We start from the raw sequence: 23,356 nt of genomic DNA, 5'->3' as shown, positions 1-23,356 counted from the left end.
AGACCTTGGATTACAATTAAGAATTTACTACCTTGAAAAATTCAACATATTCTGTCAGAGAAGTCTAGGGGCAAAGAAAAAGCTCAGAAGTCTGCTCAATCACCTTTCCAATGGGCAGGACAAGGGTGTTGCTTGAGGCATGGTTTAGCATCTGGCTCCAAGAGTTGTCCAATATATATATGCTACAGGAGCAGCTAACAAGAGGAGGCACATGGAGTTCCACATGCTGTGTGCTAAACTTTCTCTTGACCCAGAGGGCATGAACAGCATGGCTTAGGAAGTGGAGATAACAAATAGAAAGTACAGGAAACAGAATACACTCTGCAATAACTCACAGGACTTTTCAATGATTAAGGTAAGTAAGAGATAAATTAAGCAATAAGAAAAATGGAGAATTTGGAAAGGAAATGGAAACATAGCAAAAACATTCTTTGGAAAATACTTGAGCTAATTACACTGCCTTCTTTCTTTCTTCTTCTTCTTCTTCTTCTTCTTCTTCTTATTATTATTATTATTATTATTATTTTAATTTTTTTATTTTTCCAAGGAGGGACAATTTGTCCAGGTCTTTAAGTCTATGGCAAGATGTAACCACCTAATACCACTGTCTTACATCCAAAGACCTTCATCCTTCTGGGCATTCCTGGACTGGTTATCTTTACCCTTCTACATCTTATAAATTGTGGCTATTTTGGGTAATGTCATCATCTTACTAGTGATATGGACTGAACAGAGGCTCCATGATCCTGTATTCTATTTTTCTGGCCTTCCACTCTTCAACTCACCTGGCATTCTCAACAACCTCTGTGCCCCGCATGCTTTGCATAGCTGGTTTGGGGCCCATGAGATCAGCTTTGGAGTCTGTATGACCCAAATGTTCCTCAATCACAGCTTCAATAGCATGGAATCAGGTATGCTACTTGGCCTTTGATTGCTACATGGGCAATTGTACACAACCATCTAGACAGTTCAAGTGTTGACTGTCATTGGGATAATGACTGTATTTCTCCCTGTCTTGCTCATGATACCTGTCATCACCCTGGCCTACCACCTATCCTTCTGCAAAACTTGTGTCATTGAACACTCTTACTGTGAACACATGGTTATTATTAAGTTGGCCTGTGCCAACATTCATATCAATGCCATCTATGATCCTTTTGCTGTTACCATTCTTCTTGTGGAAGTCATCCTTATTGGTGTTTCCTATGCTTATATTATTCATGCAGTCTTTTGCCTTCCTTCCCATGATACCTGACTCAAGGCACTAAACATGTAGGTGTCATGTGTGTCTTCTATACATCTGCCATTTTCTCCTTCCTCACCCAAAGATTTGGTCATCATATCCCCCCATATGTCCATATTCTCATTGACAACCACTACATGATTATCCCACCAGCATTTAACCATAACATCTAATGTATGAGAATCAAGGAGATCTGGGAGGGGCTACTCTGGATCTTCACTGGCAAATAGATCTTTGAACCTTTTTAAAATCCATGAAGAGTGTGTGACAGAGTTCATGTGCACTAGTCTCAGACCTATGCTAACTCCACTGGTAGAGCACTTGGTACTTGTTCCCATTGAGTGGCTAATGGATAAACAAACACAGGTGAACATTCATGACTATCCAGGTATAAATGTTCTTACTCGGCCCTCTGAAGATCCATTTGATTACCAATACTAGATAAAATTTATAATGTGCTTACCACATTTTGGGCATTGTCAAAAGAACTTGACATTTATTATTTCATTTAATCACAAACAAACAGTGTTATGCTTAAGTTGTTCAGGCATGTCTGATTCTTTGAGACCCAATGGACCACACTGTGCATGGGGTTTTCTAGGCAAGGATAGTGGAATCATTTTCCATTTCCTTTTTCAGATTATTTTACAGGTGAGAAATTTGAGACAAATAGGGTTAGCAACTAGTAAGTGATTGACATGAAATTTGAACTCAGATCTTCCTGGCTCAAGATTAAATATTGAACCCACTGAGCAACCTAGCTATAGCCTAACAAGTCTGGAAGGTAGGTTCTGCTATTAACCTTATTTTACAGACAGGATGAGGAAAAAGAGGCAGAGAGTCTTCTACTATGGGTCACATAGCTAGTTAGTGTTTGAGATCAAATTTGAATTTAGGCCTCCCTAAATCCAAACCTGGTGCCACTTGACTGCTTTCTAGTATCTAGGATCCTAGCTACAGGATCTCAAGTATTTGTGAGTTTCATGATTTTTATGTTACTGAGGGTACAGATGTACATGACCCCTGAATATTTCAAAAAGTGATTATTAATTTATTAGAGGATTATCTCTTAGTTCCTTTAAGGGACAGAAGACAGAATACTAATTGAGAGGAAAAGTTCAATGAACCACACTGAGAGATGTAATGTTTTCCTGACTAGTTGTGGAGGGAAAAGTTGCTGAGCAGAATGAACACGAGACTGATGCTGATGCCAAAGGGTGAAAATCTGAGAGGTTATTCGAGGAGAAATATAAGTTCAGTTTTCATTGAGTTTATATAACTTGAGATGTAGCTCTGAAATTTTAGGATTCTAAGATTTGATGTGACTATGAAGGGTGATTCTAGGGAATAAATGTTTTGATAACTACTTAACTGAAACTCCCCACATGATCCATTTATGAGGGAGATGAAAGATAACTTTAGATTCTATTACCTATTCATTTTGCATGAATTAACTTAAATAAAACTTTACAAAATCTTTTCAAAAGGTCTACAAAAATATTAGCTATATCTTTTTGCTTCCTTCTACAATGTCTGCTATACTGTCAATAAACAATCTGAAAACTATTATTATATGCCTACAATATACCAGACACAATATTCCATACTGTAGATATACAGAAAGTGAAACAAATTAAAAGCAAAACAAAACAAAACAAAAAAGCAAAAGCAAAAACATGTCCCTCATCTCAAGGAATTACCATTTTAATGGGAGAGATAAAATAAACAACTATTACAAATTAGCAATTTGTAAGGTAAATTGACAGATAGGTGGTACAGTAAATAGAGCACCAGCCCTGGAGTCAGGAGGATCTGAGTTCAAATCTGAATTCAGACACTTGACCCTTACTAATTTGACCTTGATAAGTCACTTAATCCTGATTGCCTCCCATCCAGGCTCATCTCCAGTCATTCTGATCCATATCCAGTTAGACCAGATGACTCCAGAGGAGAAACCAATAATGCTAACTTTACACAAGACTCCCTCACTCAATCCAAGTGTATGTCATAACATCACATTCATGATGTCATGGTCTTCAAGAATGAAGGACAAATAAGAACAACAAAAATGATTAATGAAAGGGACACACTAGAAATAATTGAATGCAGTTGTCTCTTGTAGACATGAGATTTTAATTGAGATTTAAAGGGTTTCAGGGAAGAAAATAGACATATAGGAGCAAGAGTCTTCTAGGCATGAGGGATAATCAGGTAAAACATTGAGAAATGAAATGTGTTGTGAAAAGAACAGCAGGGTGGCCAGTGTCATTGCATGGCACTTGAGGAAGTATAAGTGGTAAGAAGACTAAAAAGTTATGAGGACTTTAAAAGTCAAAAGGAGGGTTTTATATCTGATCCTGAAGGAGATAAAAAAACCCAATGGTGTTTATTGGGTTTATTGGGTAAAGAGGATGGGTTAGTGTGTGTGTGTGTGGGGGGTAAAGTCACATCTGTGCTTTAGGAAAATCAATTTTCTATCTGAGTGAAGGATAATCATGTTCTATCATATTCTAGGGCTCCTATCAAGTATTAAGGTTTAAAAGAGCGTTTTCACTGGGGTGGCTTTTTGAGATTTAAAGTGGAATTTTCATTAAGAATTCACATATTCATATATATATATATGTATATATCATTAAGGATACATATATATACATGTATATAAACAATGGGGTCATATGTTTACATATATGAACAAAGTTAAAATTCAAATGAACACATCTCTTTCTGAGATACAGATGAATGGGGACAGATACTTTCTTGTTCTACTCTATATAACAATTTATAGGCAACCACTAATTTCAGTGACATAGGAACATGGATTTAGAAACAGAAAAAAACTTGGAGATCATCTTTTATAGTCATTTTATAGATCAAGAAACTGACAGTAAGAAAAAATAATTGGAAATTACATCACATTGGCAGTATATGTTTCAGAAATGGTATATTAACTCCTGCCCTTTCATTCCCAGTCTATCTTTCTTTGCATTGCTTCTTCCTTTATGAAATAATTTCATAGGCTTCATTATTCTAAACCAACATCTCTTCAAGTTCTCTTAGGCTCAGAGAGGTTCTTGAAGGGATAATTATCTGGACCTCAAGTCAAGAAAACCTAATTTCAAATCTCGACAATATATATTTCATAACCTAGTGTCCCAGGCAGTTCACTTAACCCCTGTCTTTACCACTTTCTTTAAATATAAAATGAATAGCAGCAACTACCTTACAGAGTTATTATGAGGATCAAATTAGATAAGTGCAAGTACTTAGTAAATATTTGTTGTCTCCCTCCTTTCAAGGATGAACCTCTAATAGGAGGGGGGGAGAGAGGGAAGAGTTGCATTGTGCCAATTTGAATTTGCAAGCTATAGAGGAAAGATCTTTGTCCAGAAAGAGGCTCTGGTCTAGATGTTTGATTACTTCCTGTCATTTTGATCTCCATAGGAACAGGGAAATAAGATACTCACATGATTATCCATAACATTGCTGGTGAGGAAACTGATGTTGAAAAGACAGTTGTTAACTAGAAAAGGAACTGTTCTGAAGCACTGATCCCCAAGCATGAATCCTCAAATGTTACTTTTTTTGGCTATATGCAATTCCTTATCCAATCCTCCACAAGCCTCTTCAGAGACAAATTCAGCAATAGCAGTGAAGGACATAAAGATTATAAAGTATTTCTAAACAGTGAAGCATTTAGACATAAGGGCATATGAATGAAGGACCATATGGAGTTTCTTTCCTGTGATTTTTTTTAGGTTTTTTTTCAAGGCAATGGGTTCAAATGGCTTGCCCAAGGCCAAACGGCTAGGTAATTATTAAGTGTCTGAAGTCGGATTTGAACCCAGGTACTCCTGACTCCAAGGTCAGTGCACCAGCTAGCTGCCCCCCTGTGGTTTTTTAAAGTACATTATTTCTGACTGAAGTCAGGAAGATGAGTATAATCAATATTAATGACACTAATCACCCAAGGAATCTAGAAAAGTGACTACTTTTCATAAATTCCTCTCATATGTTAATCAAAGTGCCCATTACAAATTTCCATACTAATTAGAAATAGAGTTAATTTGAGGAAAATGCGGATATGCAATAATTCAGATTTATAAAACACATACATTAAGAAATGATTCTTCACAAAGTAGAAAAAGTCACTTCCTTATGCAGTAATAAAAATATATTTTAATATTATTTAATATTTAATACATTTAAATACATTTATTTTAATATCATTAATTTAATATCATTTAATATCATTAATTCTCCACATAAAACAATTGGTCCTTGAAAGATTCATTGGTAATATAACTTTTTCAAGAACACATCTATTATACCAAGTGAAATATAAATGTAGTAAAGAAATTCTCCCTATATGTGTCTTTATGTGGGCAGCCTATGAGCTCTCATAATTCTTTTTTTTTATCTCTCTCAAATACCAACTATCACATTAAAAGCTTTTGACCTTAATTCCACAAATAATAATTTTTACTTTTACTTTCTTTCAAATTTATAAGTAATTTTTACAACAATTTTTATAGTTGAGTGTAAAGGTATTTCAATTCTTTTTTATTTATTTTTATTAAAGATGTTATTTGAGTTTTACAAATTTCCCCCCAATCTTACTTCCCTCCCCCACCACAGAAAGCAATCTGTCAGTCTTTACTTTGTTTCCATGTTGTACCTTGATCCAAATTGGGTGTGATGAGAGAGAAATCATATCCTTAAAGAAGAGACAAGAAGTCTAAAAGGTACCAAGATCAGACAATACGATATGTTTTTTTTTCTTCTGAACTTTGTTTTCAAACTCCACATCTCCTTATGTGGATACAGATGGCACTCTCCTTTTCAGACAGACCAAAATTGTTCCTGATTGTTGCACTGATGGAATGGGTGTGTCCATCAAGTTTGATCATCACTCCAATGTTGCTGTTAGGGTGTACAGTGTTTTTCTGGTTCTGCTCATCTCACTCAGCATCAGTTCATGCAATACCCTCCAAGCTTCCCTGAAATCCTGTCCCTCCTGGTTTCTAATAGAACAAAAGTATTCCATGACATACATATACCACAGTTTGCTAAGCCATTCCCCAATTGAAGGACATTTACTTGATTTCCAATTCTTTGCCACCACACACAGGGCTGCTATAAATATTTTTGTACAAGTAGTTTTTTTTACCCTTTTTCATCATCTCTTCAGGATATTGACCCAGTAGTGGTATTGCTGGGTAAAAGGGATGCACATTTTTGTTGCCCTTTGGGGGTAGTTCCAAATAACTCTCCAGAAGGGCTGGATGAGTTCACAGCTCCACCAACAGTGTAATAGAGTGTCCCAGATTTCCCACAACCCTTCCAACAATGATCATTATCCTTTCTGGTCATATTGGCCAATCTGAGAGGTGTGAGGTGGTACCTCAGAGAAGCTTTAATTTTCATTTCTCTAATAATTAATGATTTAGAGCATTTTTTCATATGGCTATGGATTGCTTTGATCTCCTCCTCTGTAAATTGCCTTTCCATATCCTTTGACCATTTGTCAATTGGGAATGGCATTTTGTTTTAGAAATATGATTCAGTTCTCTGTATATTTTAGAAATGAGTCCTTTGTCAGAATCATTAGTTGTAAAGATTGTTTCCCAATTTACTACATTTTTTTATCTTGGTTACATTGGTTTTATCTGTGCAAAAGCTTTTTAATTTAATGTAATTGAAATCATCTAATTGGTTTTTGGTGATGTTCTCCAACTCTTCCTTAGTCATAAACTGTTCCCCTTTCCATAGATCTGACAGGTAAACTAGTTCTTGATATTCTAATATAGTTTTGTTTTTTATGTCTAAGTCCTGTAACCATTTGGATCTTATCTTGGTAAATGGTGTTAGGTGTTGGTCTAATCTAAGTTTCTTCCATACTAACTTCCAATTATCCCAGCAGTTTTTGTCAAAGAGAGAGTTTTTATCTCAATAGCTGGACTCTTTGGGTTTATCAAAAGCAGCTTACTATAATCATCTCCTGCTTTTACACCTAGTCTATTCCACTGGTCCACCACTCTGTTTTTTAGCCAATACCAAACAGTTTGGATGACTGATGCTTTATAATATAATTTTAGATCAGTTGGGCTAAGCCACCTTCTTTTGCACTTTTTTTCATTAAGCTCCTGGCAATTCTTGACTTTTTATTTCTCCATATGAATTTACTTACAATTTTTTCTAACTTATTAAAGTAATTATTTGGAATTTTGATTGGTAGGGCACTAAACAGATAGTTTAGTTTTGGTAGAATTGTCATTTTTATTATATTAGCTCTACCTTTCCATGAGCAGTTGATATTTGCCCAGTTATTTAAATCTAATTTAATTTGTGTGAGAAGTGTTTTATAATTGTTTTCAAAAAGATTCTGAGTCTGTCTTGGCAAATAGACTCCCAAATATTTTATATTGTCTGAGGTTGCTTTGAATGGAATTTCTCTTTCTAGCTCTTCCTGCTGTTTCTTGCTAGACATATATAGAAAAGTTGAGGATTTATGAGGGTTTATCTTATAACCTGCAACTTTGCTAAAATTGCTAATTGTCTCCAGTAGTTTTTTAGATGATTTCTTGGGATTCTCTAGGTAGACCATCATGTCATCTACAAAGAGTGAGAGTTTTGTCTCTTCCTTCCCAATTCTAATTCCTTCAATTTCTTTTTCTTCTCTAATTGCTGATGCTAACATTTCTAATACAATATTGAGTAGTAGTGGTGATAATGGCCACCCTTGTTTCACCCCTGATCTTATTGGGAATGCCTCTAGCCTCTCTCCATTGAATATAATGATTGTTGATGATTTCAGATAGATACTGCTAATTATTCTAAGGAACAGTCCATTTATTCCTACACTCTCTAGTGTTTTTAGTAGGGATGTTGTATTTTCTCAAAAGCTTTTTCAGCATCTATTGATATGATCATATAATTTCTGATAGGTTTGTTGTTGATATAATTGAGTATACTAACATTTTCCTAATATGGAACCACCCCTGCATTTTTGAAATAAATCCTACTTTATCATAATGTATTATCCTAGTGATAACTTGTTGTAATTGTTTGCTAAGATTTTATTTAGGATTTTTGCGTCTATATTCATCAGAGAGATAGGTCTATAATTTTCTTTCTCTGTTTTAACTCTTCCTGGTTTAGCAAACAGCACCATATTGGTTTCATAGAAAGAGAATTCCATCTTTCCCTATTTTCCAAAGAGTTTATATAGAATTGGAACCAAGTGTTCCTTAAAGATATTTCAGTTCTATGAAGAAGTAAATTGAGACTCACAAAGGAGATTTTTGTAAAAGAACCTAGAGCTACCAAAGTTTGAAAAGAGACATTTAATTAGATTTCTTGACAATGTCTAGAATGCTTTCTTTCTCATATATCCTAGTATACTATGCCAGATGATAAAGTGGGCAAGTTTCATAATTTTTCCACATTTAGCCTTACATCCTTCACTCAGAACCCTCTCCTCTTATAGATGAATAACTATTCAGAACTTAGTAGTTAATCATTTGGCAGCTCTCAGATTTTTTTAGACATTTTAACATTTCATTTGTTTTCCAATTATATACAGTAGTAATATGTACCCATCATTTTTGCAAGACTTTGAATTCTACAATTTCCTCCCTCCTCCCTTCCCTCCCCCCACAGAAGGCTGTCTGACAGTCTCTACATTGTTTCCATGCCATACAGTGATGTAAATTGAATGTCATAAGAGTAAACATAAACCCCCTCCCAACCCCACCAAGAAGATGGGAAACCTCAAGGGTAGGGAGAGAGAGAGAGAGAGAGAGAGAGAGAGAGAGAGAGAGAGAGAAAATGAACTACAGTCTGTGTTCAGATTTCAATGGCTCTGTCTCTGGGATGAGTTGCTTTCTTTATCATAAGTCCACCAGGGAACTTGCTTCAATATTTTTCCCTCAGTTGCTATTACTAGTTCTACCTCCACTCTATTTCTCCCCACTCTCATTTATTCTATTCTCTCTCTCTTTTCATCCTGGCCTTGTCCAAATCTGTGTTGCATCTGAGTACCCTCTCCCTTGATCTTCCCTCTCCTATCCTTTGCCTCCCCCAATTCACCCTCATCCCATCCCCTTTCCTCCCATCCTTCTCCAGGGACAGGCAGATTTCCTCACCCTATTGAGTGAGTGTATCATTTCCTCCCTGAGCCATTTCCGATGAGAATGAAGGCTCACTCGTTATCCCTTGCCTTTCCACACCTCCACTCCATTGAAAATGCTTTATTTTTTGACTCTTATGTGAAATCTCTCAGCTTTATCTTCATCTCCTTTTCCTTCCTCCCAGTACTTTCCCCCCATTGCCCATTGACTTTATCCCTTTACCACACCATACCATTATATTCTGCTCCTTCCTCTGTCCTATCTATATGTGTTCCTTCTAATAGCTCTTATAAATAAGAAAGTTCATATGAGTTACCAATATCTTATTCCAGTGTAGGAATACAAACAGTTCAACATCGTCAAGTTCCTTGAAGTTAATCCCTCTCATCCACTCCCTCTATGGCTCACCAGACTCCTGTACTTGGAGATCAAACTTTTGTTTAGCTCTGGTCACCAAAATAGGAAAGTTTGAAAGTCCCCTGTTTCATTGAAAACCCATCTTTTCTCTTGAAAGAGAATGTTTATTTTTGCTGGTTGATTCTCAGTTGTAAACCAAAATCTTTTGCTTTCCAGAATATCATATTCCCAATCCCTCTGAGCTCTTAATGTAAATGCTGCCAGATCCTGTGTAATCTTGACTATGGAGCCTTGGTAGTTGAATTGCTGTTACTGACGAGTTGTAAAATTTTCTCTTTGATTTGGGAGTTTTGGAATTTGGCTATAATATTACTTGATGTTTTTGGGATCCCTTTCAGGGAGTGACTGGTGAATTCTCTCAATTTCTATTTTACCCTCAACTTTGAGGATCTCATTGCAACTTTGCTGTATTATATCTTGAAAAATGAAATCTAGGCTCTTCTCCTGGTCGTGACTGTCAGATAGTCCAATAATTTTTAAATTATTTCCTCTGGATCTATTTTCTAGGTCAGTTGTTTTTCCAGTGAAATGTTTCACTTTTTCTTCTAATTTTTGGCTTTTTTTTGGAAGAGTTTTATTTCTTCCTGATTTCTTGTAAAGTCATCAACTTCCTTTAGTTCCATTTTGCATTTGAAGGAATTATTTTCTTCAGAGAGCTTTTTTTAATCTCCTTTTCCAGCTGACCAGCTCTTCTTTTTAAGGTATTCTTCTTCTCATTTCTCTTTTGTTTCCTTTTTCCATTAGGCCTAAACTGGTTTTTAACGTATTTATTTTCTTCAGTACTTTTGTATCTTTCACCAAGCTTTTGATTTGGTTTTCATGGTTTGTCTATGTAGCTCTTATTTCTCCTCCCAATTTTTCCTCCACCTCCCTTAATTGTTTTTTTTTTTTTAGATTTTTCAAAGCAATGGAGTTAAGTGTCTTGCCCAAGGCCACAAGGCTAGGTAATTATTAAGTGTCTGAGGTCACATTGAACCCAGGTACTCCTGACTCCACTGCTGTTGCTCTATCCATTGTGCAACCTAGCTGCCTCCCCACCCCCAATGGGTTTTCAAAGTCTTTTTTGAGTTTATCCATAGTCTGAGCCCATTTTTTATTTCTCTTGGAGGTTTTGGATACAGAAGCTTTGATTTTGTCATCATCTGATTATGTGTTTTGATCTTCCATGGGACTAAAATAATTCTCTATGGTCAGATCCTTCCTTTTTTGTTATTTACTCATTTCCTCAGCCCAAGACTAATTTAGAGCACTTCCAAGTATTTGGGGGTTGTTGGGGTTTTCTTGGGACACCCCTCTGAGATTTTTATTCCTCCAAGGTCTTATGCTCTCCAACCTGTGCTTTGATATGTAGATGACCACAACACTGCCCTCTGCCCTGGGGCTATAAAGAGGGATCCAGCTTTCTTAGTATGGAAGCCCAAACTGCAATATGTGAGTGTAGGCAAACCAGTACATTCCTGCCCCATGGAGAGCAGAGAACACTCTGCAGACTTCCTTTACCTTCTCTGAGGCTACAGGCTGCTTTCTGAGGATTCTCACTGCAGGTTCTGAGGCTGGTGCTCCTCACTCCACACTCGTTCTGGTGGAGCAAAGTTCTCTCCCTGCCCCTTCAAGCTGTTGCAGGTGATCTCTGGGCTGTGCTGGAATGTGCTGGGCTGTTCTGGGCTGTGCAACAGCTTTTTTTCCCCCTAACCCCAGTTCCTGGTGAAACATACCTTTCATGCAGAACTTCTATGTTATCTTGGACTGGGGAAATGTATCACTTAGTCTTTCTGTGGGTTCTGACCCACTAAATTTTGGCTAGAGCCATCCTTTCTTTGTTTTTCTGGGGTTTGGGTGATCAGAGTTCTCAGGAGATCTCTCAGATCTTTTTTACTGATTCATCAAGGAGTAAAGGACGAGGGACCCAGACTTTCATTAAATACAACAAATGATCCTATTACAGGACTTTTCAACATTTATATTCATGCATCCTCAGAGACTTTTGCTTCTAAATCCATCATTGTTTTCATCATCTTTGCACTTCCAGTATCAGTTACATATAGGGTATGGATACATCTTGGTATTATCAATGTGATTTTCTTTAAATCCTACAGTCACTCTACTACTCAAAGGTCCTTCTATTTCCTCTGTGGTAAAATATAAACTTCCATTTATCTTTTAAATCTTGTATGAACTATACAAGACTGTTTCATCTGTATTGTATATACTTCCATCTTCGACACTCCATGACCTACCCAAACTGGTCTCTATTCAGGGCCACATTTACCTCACCCAACACACTCCATCTCCTCTATCCACTCCTTTGACTCAAATAGTTTCTATTTCTAGAATGTACTTCTTCATATCTGTTTCATAGGATTTCTCTTTTCCTTAAATAATTAAAAGAATGCTTATTTAATGAAAAATTGATTTATATCCTTTGGGTTATTATTCACCATGAGTTTTTCTTGTCCAACTTTGAAATTCCCTTATCTGATTATAACCTCTTTTCCTTTTAGCTTGCTTTATATCTTACTCCTTTACCAAAACTATTCTCCATCCTCACAAAAATCTGGTCATTCCAATCATCCCTTATTTCTAAAACTATTCACCACCCAATGCAGAGAATTGTGAATATAGAAAAATAAATTACATAATTTTTTTAATATTGTTAAAATGTGAGAATCTTGTTAAGGGTGTGGAAGGATCTTTATTCTTGAGATGTAAATTGACTCCTTTTGTTTCATTGTTTAATGTAAAATTTGTATCCTGTCTCCTCATTCCCAACCCTTAGTCTTTAAGCTTCTCTACCTGGTTTCGGTCACTTAATGGAGGAGGGATCTAGTACCCAGATGAGGGGCAAGGCTATAAAATCTAAGCTGGATCTCTACCAGGATCTCTCTCTCTCTCTCTCTCTCTCTCTCTCTCTCTCTCTCTCTCTCTCTCTCTCTGACTTTCTGTATCCATACCTCTCTTTATCTCCCTCTCTCAGTCTCTGTCTACCAAGCTAGGGCACCTAGTCTTTTGTTATTCACCCTCTCCTAAAGGAGATCCTTATGGAGGAAACTTTTTAATCAATTTACTTTGCTATATTTCTTAATAAAATCCTGAGCAGTTTTAAAATCTCAAAGGAATCATGCAAATTCTTTGGCTTTTCAGTGGCCTTAGATCTATCAGTGGCAACAACTCTAGTTCTGACCTTTTTTTCTCCCTTCAACATCTCTGGGTAGTGTGCTTTCAGGGCTCACTTTCCTTGCTCATACTAGACTACTATATATTCACTTACAAATGGAAAACTTACTACTACTCCCTTCAAGTTTCTATTATTTGGTAGCTCTGAGGATTGAAGTCTTCTAACACCATTTTTCATGAATACCCACCACAGTGTTCCCCTCAATTTTGATCATTCAGTTTACATGAATTGGCTATTATAAAAGGTTATTTACTAAAAGCAAATATATATATATATATATATATATATATATATATATATATATATAAAACAATCCTTCAAAACAGTGAGGTCCACTCTCCCCTACGAGAAGTGGGTACAAGGTTAAAGGGATTAGTAAAAATCAGGTCCCCTAAATGTGGCTATATTCTCATTATTCTCCTTACACACACATTCTCTAGGAGAATCAGTTGAGCTGAGAGGCACTTCCACAATACTGACACTGGAATCCTTTTTCTTTTTTTTTCAAGGACTTCTCAACAAATTTGTGCTGGAGAGAGATATTCTCTCTGTCGCCCATCATATGGATTAATCTACTACTAACTGAATGAAGTAGATCTCTCAGTGGCTTATTAGTTACAGATTCAGGGACTTAAATAGCCAGTGATATCCAGAATACCTTGAATAAATATCCCAATCTAGAACATTCATTCAAAATGATCAGGAAAGAATAAATGTAAAAGAAGCAGGTATTCTGGGACACATGACATTTCAGTTGGGAGATAAGGCAGATAAGTTACTAGTCACTTCTCCTCCCCAACTCAGAGGCTCATGTGATTTAAAATCATTCAGAAAAATCAATCAAGTATTAACTAAATGCCTACTGTATGCCACACATTATTTTAGATGCGAGAGTAAGAGAGATTATCTGTTTAAAATTATGTCTACATTCAGTTCAGGTTTAGTTTTTCCTAAGTCACCAGTCCTAAATCAGTCAATCACAAGGCTTATCACTCTCTTTATTCTCTTCTGTCTCTCATAGTCATAAAAAGGCCAGCCAAGACTCAATATGAGAGACCAGAACGAGGCAGGGAACATTGTACTTGCTTAAAGGGGATGGTATGGGAGGGTCTTTCTATCATGTATATCCGGAAGCAATCATAACTTACGCTTTCATTCCTGCTGTGTTTGTCCCAAATGATAGAAGATGGGAGGAACCATGGAGTGCTTCTTGCATTCAGTTAACCAATTCAAATCTACATTGTCTTAAAAAAGAATGACTGGATTTTTATCCCATTGACTTAAGCATTTCTGTAAAATTTTACCCTTTACAGATTCACATTATATTTTTTTTGTAAGACAAATGGGGTTAAGTCACTTGCCCAAAGTTACACAAGCTAGGAAATTACTCAGGGTCTGAAGTTGGTTTTGAACTCAGTTCCACCTGACTCCATGTTGGTCCTCTAGCCACTGCACCATCTAGCTGCCCCCTCATATATTTTTAATGACAAATGGTATGTAGGCCTGGGGCCTCTTGGCCCCAGGGTTGGGGATCTGTCTGCTGCACCACTCAGCTACATTACAGGACAGACAGAGTGAAAGGAGAGAGAAAATATAGTTCATGGTAGTAGAGAAGTACAAATGGAGGGAGTTGTGATCAGCAATGGCAATGGTGGAAAAGTATGGAAGTAACTTATATGATGGACTTATCATAAAGAACGTGACCCACCCACGACAGAGTTGGTGGTGTTGGAACACAGACTGAAGCACATCATTATTGTTTATTATTATTAATGTTATTATTATTATTATTATTATTATTATTATTATTATTATTATTAGGGGGTTGAAGGGCAAATGGGGTTGGGTGGCCTGCCTGGGGCCACACAGCTGGGTGATTGTTGGGTGTCTGAGGCCGAATTTGGACCTGGGTGCTCCTGCCTCAAGGGCCAGTTATCTGTCTGCCACGCAGCTGCCCCTACTATTATTATTGCTGTTTTATTTGGGGGGGGAATTTTTTCATTTTTGTAGGGCAATGGGGTTGGGGTAGCTAACATGGGGTCACACAACTGGGTCATTGCTGGGTGTCTGGCGCCAGATTTGGTCTCAGGTGCTCCTGGCTCCAGGGCTGGTGCTCCGTCCACTGTGCCAGCTGGCCTTACCTACAATTATTACTCTTATTATTTTTTAATTTTAATTTTAATTTTTTTCTCTCCACATTACTTTATTGCTCATGTGGGTCTATGACTTTTTTTTGGGGGGGAGGGGTATTATGTTTACTCTTAAACAAGAATATTTTAGTAATGCATGAAAACATTATTTGTTCAAATAAGAATAAATAAATAATTTAAGGGGAAAAACATTAAAAAAAATAAAATGCAAAAAAAAAAAAAGAGTAGGAAAGCGTAGAGGCCCAGTGATTATGGTTTCCTAGGGAGCAGTAATATTTCTTGGGCAGCTACACTAGGAATCATAGCTGTGGTTTAAGGGAGGAGAGGAATGTCTGATGTCTTCAGAGAGAATTAGAAAAATAATAATGGTGACCTGAAACCAAAGAATCATTACTCACAACTCAGGATTAAAACTTGATTTTAATAATAATCTACTAAAATAAAATAACTAAAAATTAAAAGTGTAAGTAAAGGGAAAATAACCTGACCACAGATAATTATTATGTATAAAAGATTATCTGGGTTCATAGTCAAAGACAGTGGGAGTTCAAAGAAAAAAAGAGACACTCCTTCCCAAAAGAATAATGTCAAATAGCTGTAATCCCAAAGAGAGATCTTGAAAGAATTAAAATAGGAATTCAAAGATAGGATAAAAAAAGATAGAAAAAAATTGATCAAATAAAATATGAAGGGGGGCAGAGAACCAATCAAAGAAAAAATATGAAAATAAAGCTTTACAATTAGAAAAGAAGTCCATCAGGGTGGCTAGGTGGCATAGTGGATAAAGCACTGGCCTTGGAGTCAGGAGTACCTGGGTTCAAATCTGTTCTCAGATACTTAATAATTACCTAGCTGTGTGGCCTTAGGCAAGCCACTTAACCCCACTTGCCTTGCAAAAACTTTAAAAAAAAAGTTCATCATCTTTGTTTTTTTAATTATGTTTTTAGTTTTTGCAAGGCAGTGGGGGTTATGTGGCTTGCCCAAGGCCACACAGCTAAGTTATTATTAAGTGTCTGAGGCCGAATTTGAACTCAGGTACTCCTGACTTCAGGGTGGGTGCTCTGTTCACTGCACCACCTAACCTCCTCCTGAAGTCCATCGTCTTAAGGAAGAAAATAATTCCTTGAAAATTAAAACTGTGCAAGAACAATCATATGCCATTATATCAAGAAGTAATAAAACCAGAAAAAAATTGAAGAGAACCTGAAATATCTCACTAAAAAAATAATTGATCTGGAGAACATATTGAGGAGATAGTTAAAAAAATTGTTAGAATATCTGAAAGCTTTGATAGAAAAAAGAATCTTAATAGAATATTACAATAAATTATTAAGGAGAATTTCCTGAAGTCCCAGAATGAGAATAAAGTAGAAATTGGGGATAAAATCTACTGGTCACCATCTGAAAGCAATCCCAAGAGGAAAACCGATAGGAATGTCATGGACAAGTTTAAAACTCCTAGGTGAAGAAGAAAATATTGCAAGCAATAAGGGGAAAAGATTGCGATGATGCAGACAAGATTTCACAAGACTTAACACTTTCTACATTAAAAGACTGTAGATCAGGGGCAGCTAGATGGCACAGTGAATAGAACACTAGCCCCAAAGTCAGGAGGACCTGAGTTCAAATTTGGTCTCAGACATTTAAAACTTATATAGCGGTATGACCTTGGGCAAGAAAAAGAAATGGAACCAGGATAGGGAAGGAGGGAATAAAACTATCTCTGCTTGCAGGAATATGATAATACACTTGAAAAATCCCAAAAGCTCAGCAAAAAAATTGCAAAACAAATTAATAATTTTAACAAAGTAGCAGGATACAAATTAAATGCACAGAAATCATCAGCATTACTATATTTCACAAACAAGAATCTAAATGAAGAGCTGGTAAGAGATACCCTATTTAAAATAACTCTAAACAGTAAAAAAAAAATACCTGGACATATACCTGCCAAAACAATCCGAGGAACTATATAAATACACACACACACACACACACACACACACACACACACACACACATACACACACTCAACATATACATTTTCTACAAATAAAATCACGTGTCAATAATCAGAGAAATATTCATTGTTCCTGTGGAGGCAGGGAAAATACAATAAAAATAACTTTACCTAAACCAATTTATATATTCAATGACATCACAATTAAGTCACCAAAAATTATTTTCCAGAATTAGGGAAAAAAATAAAATTCATTTGGAAGAACAAAAAGTCAAGAATATAAAAGCAACCAATAAAAAATTGTAAAAGAAGTAGATTCAGCAATACCAGATATTATACAATATAATAATATATAGTAATTTTATATATAGTAAATATATTATAACATATTGCAAGACTGTAATTATAAAAACTATGTGCTACACACTAAGAAATAGAAAGTTAAATCAATGGAACAGAGTAGAACTATAATTTACAACAGCTAATGCCTATAAAATCCATGCATCTGACAAGTATAAAGACGTAAGATTTTGGATAAGAATCTGCTATTTCATTAAAAAAATTGTTGGAAAAACTGGAAAGCAGTGTGGTAGAAACTGGTCATAGACCAATATTTTACACCATTTATCAAGATAAGATCAAAATGAATACAAAACCCAGATACAGAGATATTTCAAGAAAAATTGAAGAACATGGGACAGATTCCACATCAAACTTATGAATAGATGAACAATTTATAGATAAATAAGGGACAGAGAACAGTATGAGGTATAAAATGGATAATTTTAGTTATGTTAAACTAAAATTAGTTTGTACAAATGAAACAAATGTAGCCAAGATTGAAAGCAAAGCAGAAAAATGGGGAGAAAACTATGGGCAATTTCTGAGGAAAAAAGTCCCATATCCAATATCTCATATCTTAGATAAAGAATTGTATAAATGCTATGAATCATTCTCCAATCACTTTGTTTATCAATCTATAATCATATATTTTAAACGGATTATTAAACTGCATATACTATTTGATACTTCTATTAGGTCTATTTCCAAAGATGATTATAGCAAAAGGAAAAGAACCTATGTGTTCTAAAATATTTACAGAGACTTTTTATAGTGGCAAACAATTGGAAGTTGTAGGTGTGCCTTTAATCGGAGAGTGGCTGAACAAGTTGTGGTACATGATTGTGATGGAATGTTACTATATTATAAGAAATGATGAGTTTGATGAGCCTAAAAAGACACACACACACACACACACACACACATGTATATGTATATATATATACATACATATATATATATATATATATATATATATATTTCAATTAAAATTGTCTGTCCTAAAATGAGACAGGCAGAGTTCTGAACCAATGGCACTTTTATTAAAGACCATGTTCCCTTCAAATGTAATACATTTCAGATTTTCCTCAACATCCGAGGGCCCTCTCCTTCAAATGCCCTATTTTTATAAAGTCTGATATCTTGACTTTCAAGAAAAGCTATTTCAAATACAAAATAATTCCACTGGTTGACATGACATAGGCTAGAATAATCTAGAATAAGCAAAACAATATTTCAAAAATATTTCGGGTGGTCGTATAATAGATTGGTTTCTTCTGAGATTAGGTAGGCGGAGATGGTGTAGAGTTTAAAAAAATTTAGTTGGAACTTTCCATGTCTTTCAGGCACCTCAGTCACACTGAGTTTGGTCACCAAAACATGGAAAAACAAGATCAGATGGTGTGTAGTTTCCTAAGAGTACACAAGTGATCTTACATTCTGCAGTTCATAGTCCTGAGGCCTAATATAAAAAATTTATAATCACTACCCCTATCGAATAATATCAGATAGATTGATACTGATTAAAATAGAGCTGGAGTTCAAATGAATTCTTTCTTTCATAAATTTGCATGAGATAATGAAGACTAAAATGAGAAGAACCAAATGTCTACAGAAACAGCAATATTGTTTCATGAACAAATTTGAGTAAATAAGTCATTTTGACTATTATAAATATCCAAATTAACTACAAAAAACATATGAAGGAAGACACTATCTGCATCCAAAGAGAGAATTGATACATAGAAGAATTTATGGAATGATTATATATATATATATATATATATATATATATATATATATATATGTATGTATGTATGTATGTTTGTATGTGTATAAAGGTAGAATATATATACATATATATGTATATTATATCTCCCCATAGCCACAAGGGAAGAGTGAAGGGAAGAAAAAAGGTAAAAAAGAAGACATTTACATAGCATCTTTATTAAATATTTAAAAGTAATAGCAAGCTGCAACTAATAGATTGTAATAATTATTTTTATGCTCTTTTATGGAAATTCTTATTTTATTCCATAAATTAAAAATTAATTTTAAAAATCTTATGAGCTCCGCGGCCAGTTACCTCAAAATGCCCTCAGACGGAATATATTTTGTCCTTACTCAAATACTTCACCAAAGACTTATGTCTAACCGGTTCACTAGTAATTCCCTAGATAGGACATACCATCCCTTTTCTGCTCTCTATTGCATAGTCTGTGCCTCAGGTCTATATTGCTGTCCCTCTTTATCTTTACCTCTAGGATCTCTTAGTTAACTTAAAAACAAAACGAAATAACTTTTACACAATTACATGTAAAATAATTTTTTTAAGATTCCTTTTTATTAAATATTGTATTTCAAATTATCTCCTTCCCTACTTCTGCTCCTCAAGGAGAAGGCAAGAAATTGGATTTTGGTTACATATGTGCAGTCATACTCCATAATAGTCATCTTTTGAAAGAAAATGCAGATAAGCGCTCCCCCTCGTCCCTTGGCGGCGGCGGCGGCAGCGGCGGGGACAGGACAGTGGAGGTGGCTGTGGACAAGGCGGCCGTGGCCGTGGCAGCGGCGGGGGCAGCGGCGGGGGCCCCGGCGGGGGCCCCGGCGGCCGCGGCCCCGAACGGGGGGAACGAGGCCGAGAGCCGGCAGGGCCCGGACTCGGAGCGCGGCGGGGAGGCGGTCAGCCTCAACCTGTTGGACACTTGCGCCGTGTGCCACCAGAACATCCAGAGCCGGGCGCCCAAGCTGCTGCCCTGCCTGCAATCCTTCTGCCAGCGCTGCCTGCCCGCCCCGCAGCGCTACCTCATGCTGCCCGCCCCGCTGCTGGGCGCCGCCGAGACGCACCCCCCTCCCGCCGCTGCCGCGCCCCCCGGCTCCCTGATCTCCGCCACCCCCCCGTGCAGCACCCAAGTTGGAGTCATTCGTTGTCCAGTTGGCAACCAAGAATGTGCAGAGAGACACACACATAGATAATTTTTCGTAAAAGATACTACAGAGGTTCCCAGCAGTGCAGTAGAAAAGTCTAATCAGGTTTGCACAAGCCTGAAGATAATGCAGAAGCAAATGGTTTTTGTGTAGAATGTGTTGAATGGCTCTGCAAGACTTGTATCAGAGCTCATCAGAGAGTAAACTTCACAAAGGACCACACTATCAGACAGAAAGAGGAAGTATCTCCAGAAGCTGTTGGTGTGACCAGTCAGCGACCAGTATTTTCATAAAAAGGAACAAGTGAAGCTTTATTGTGAGACCTGTGATAAACTGACATGCCGAGACTGCCAGTTATTAGAGCATAAAGAACATAGATACCAGTTTGTTGAAGAGGCTTTTCAGAATCAAAAAAGTGATCATAGATACATTAATTACTAAGCTAATGGAAAAAAAAACCCAAAATATATAAAGTTTACTGGAAATCAGATTCAAAACAGAATAATTGAAGTAAATCAAAATCAAAAACAGGTGGAACAGAATATTAAAGTTGCTATATTTACTTTCATGGTAGAAATCAACAAAAACGGGAAAGCTTTGTTGCATCAACTAGAGAGCCTTGCAAAAGATCACCACATGAAACTTATGCAGCAGCAGCAGGAAGTGGCAGGGCTTTCAAAACAACTGGAACATGTCATGCATTTTTCCAAATGGGCAGTTTCAACTGGCTGCAGCACAGCTCTGCTCTATAGCAAGCGTCTGATCACCTATCCATTACGACATCTTCTTCGAGCCAGGTGTGATGCTTCACCTTTGACCAATAACACCATTCAATTTCACTGTGATCCTAGCTTTTGGGCTCAAAATATTTTCAATTTAGGTTCTTAAGTACTCAAGGATAAAGAGAGCCAGCCACATATGCCTAAGCAGAATCCTGTGGTGGAACAGAATGCATCAACAGAATGCAGCAACAAGTAATGGCTCAGAGACAACAGGTGCAATGGAGGCCAACACCTGTGGGCTTACCAAACCCTAGAATGCAGGGGCCCATCCAGCAGCCTTCCATCTCTCTTCAGCAGCCCCCTCCACGTTTGATAAATTTTCAAAATCACAACTCTAAGCCCAATGGACCAGTTCTCTCTCCTCATCCTCCTCAACTGAGATATCCTCCCAACCAGAATATACCACGGCAAGCAATAAAACCCAATCCACTACAGATGGCATTTTTGGCACAGCAAGCCATAAAACAGTGGCAAATTAGCAGCAGTGGGCCAGCATCAACTGTTCCTTCAACTACTAGTAGCACCACATCTAGTCCTTCTGGTCCTACCATTACTAGTGCAGCTGGATATGATGCTAAGTCTTTTAGACCACCTATGATTGATCTGAGTTCTCCAGTTGGGAGTTCCTATATCTTCCTTCTCTTCCAGATATAGACTGTTCAAGTACTATTATACTGGATAATCTTGTGAGGAAAGATGCTAATGTAGAGCACAACCAACCAAGACCTCCTTCAAACGGAACAGTCCAATCATCAAATACACCTGTACCATCTCTAGGTCTCCCGGGACCTGTAACTATGACTAGTGTACACCCACCAATCCACTCACCTAGTGCCTCCAGCGTTGGAAGCAGAAGAAGCTCTGGCTCTTCCAGCAAACCAACAAGAGCTGATTCTACACACAAAGTCCCAGTGGTCATGTTGGAACCAGTAAGAATCAAGCAGGAAAATAGTGGCCACATGAGAATTATGATTTTCCTATTGTTGTAGTAAAACAAGAAACAGATGAAGAACCTAGATCTCAAAATACCAACTTTCCAAGAAGCATACTTACTTTGTTGCTCTTGGACAGTAATCATAATGCCACATCTGAGGAAGCTGTTTTAAGAACAGATGCTCCAGATAGCACAGGGGATCAACCAGGACTTCAAGAAAGTCCTTCAAATGGAAAGTCTGGATGGGGTGGTGTCTCACAGAAATCACCCCTTCATGGTGGAGAAAGTAGAAAAGAAGATGACCCCAATGAAGATTGGTGTGCGGTGTGTCAGGATGGAGGGGAACTCCTTTGTTGTGAGAAATGCCCTAAAGTGTTTCATCTTACTTTTCATGTGCCTACATTGGTGAATTTCCCAAGTGGAGAGTGGATTTGTACCTTTTGTCGAGATTTATCTAAACCAGAAGATGAATATGATTGTGATGATCCCAATTACAATTCAGAAAAACGAAAAACTGAAGGTCATGTGCGAATTAACACCTATAGATCAGAGGAAGTGTGAACAACTACTTTTGTTCCTTTACTGCCATGAAATGAGCTTGGCTTTTCAAGATCCGGTTCCTTCTACAGTGCCTGATTATTACAAAATAATTAAAAATCCTATGGACTTGTCTACCATCAAGAAGAAACTCCAAGTGGATTCCCCAGTGTATACAAAACCTGAAGATTTTATGACTGATTTCCGCCTGATTTTTGAAAATTGTGCTGAATTCAATGAGCCTGACTCTGAAGTTGAAAGTGCTGGTATAAAACTTGAAGGCTATTTTGAAGACCTTCTGAAAAACCTTTATCCAGAGAAAAAATTTCCAAAGCAGGAATTCAAGAATGAAACAGAGGATACCATATTTAGTGATGATTCAGATGATGACTTTGTAAAACCCCGGAAAAAGCGTCTCAAAAGCATTGATGACCGCCAACTATTTAAATAAGTGGCACGGTGCAAAGATTAGTTTGAACTTTTTCTTTAAAACCTTTTTTATTAGTGATTTAATATAATTGCAAAGAAAAGTCCATGACCATTCTGACTTTTAGATTTGTGGTTGTTTAATAGGTGTTGATTTCTTTAATATCCCATTTCTCTCTCTCTCTCTCTCTCTCTCTCTCACACACACACACACACACACACACACACACACACACATCCACTCCTATTAAAGGATAGGGGGAGGAAGCATCATTTGACTATTGAAATAGACCTCCTTTCCCCTTCTAGAATCATAAAACAGCATCTGAAAGGAGA

At 36.9% G+C, this 23,356-nt stretch overlaps 1 pseudogene; it reads left to right on the top strand.

Annotated features, from left to right (window-relative positions):
* The first annotated feature begins 994 nt into the window (after window positions 1–994).
* LOC141507691 (transcription intermediary factor 1-alpha pseudogene) lies at window positions 995–23,045 on the top strand (annotated as a pseudogene).
* The last annotated feature ends 311 nt before the right edge of the window (window positions 23,046–23,356 follow it).

This window comes from Macrotis lagotis, chromosome 1, assembly GCF_037893015.1.
Source record: "Macrotis lagotis isolate mMagLag1 chromosome 1, bilby.v1.9.chrom.fasta, whole genome shotgun sequence".
Taxonomy (NCBI): Eukaryota; Metazoa; Chordata; class Mammalia; order Peramelemorphia; family Peramelidae; genus Macrotis; species Macrotis lagotis.
This window is presented reverse-complemented; position numbering and strand designations above follow the sequence as displayed.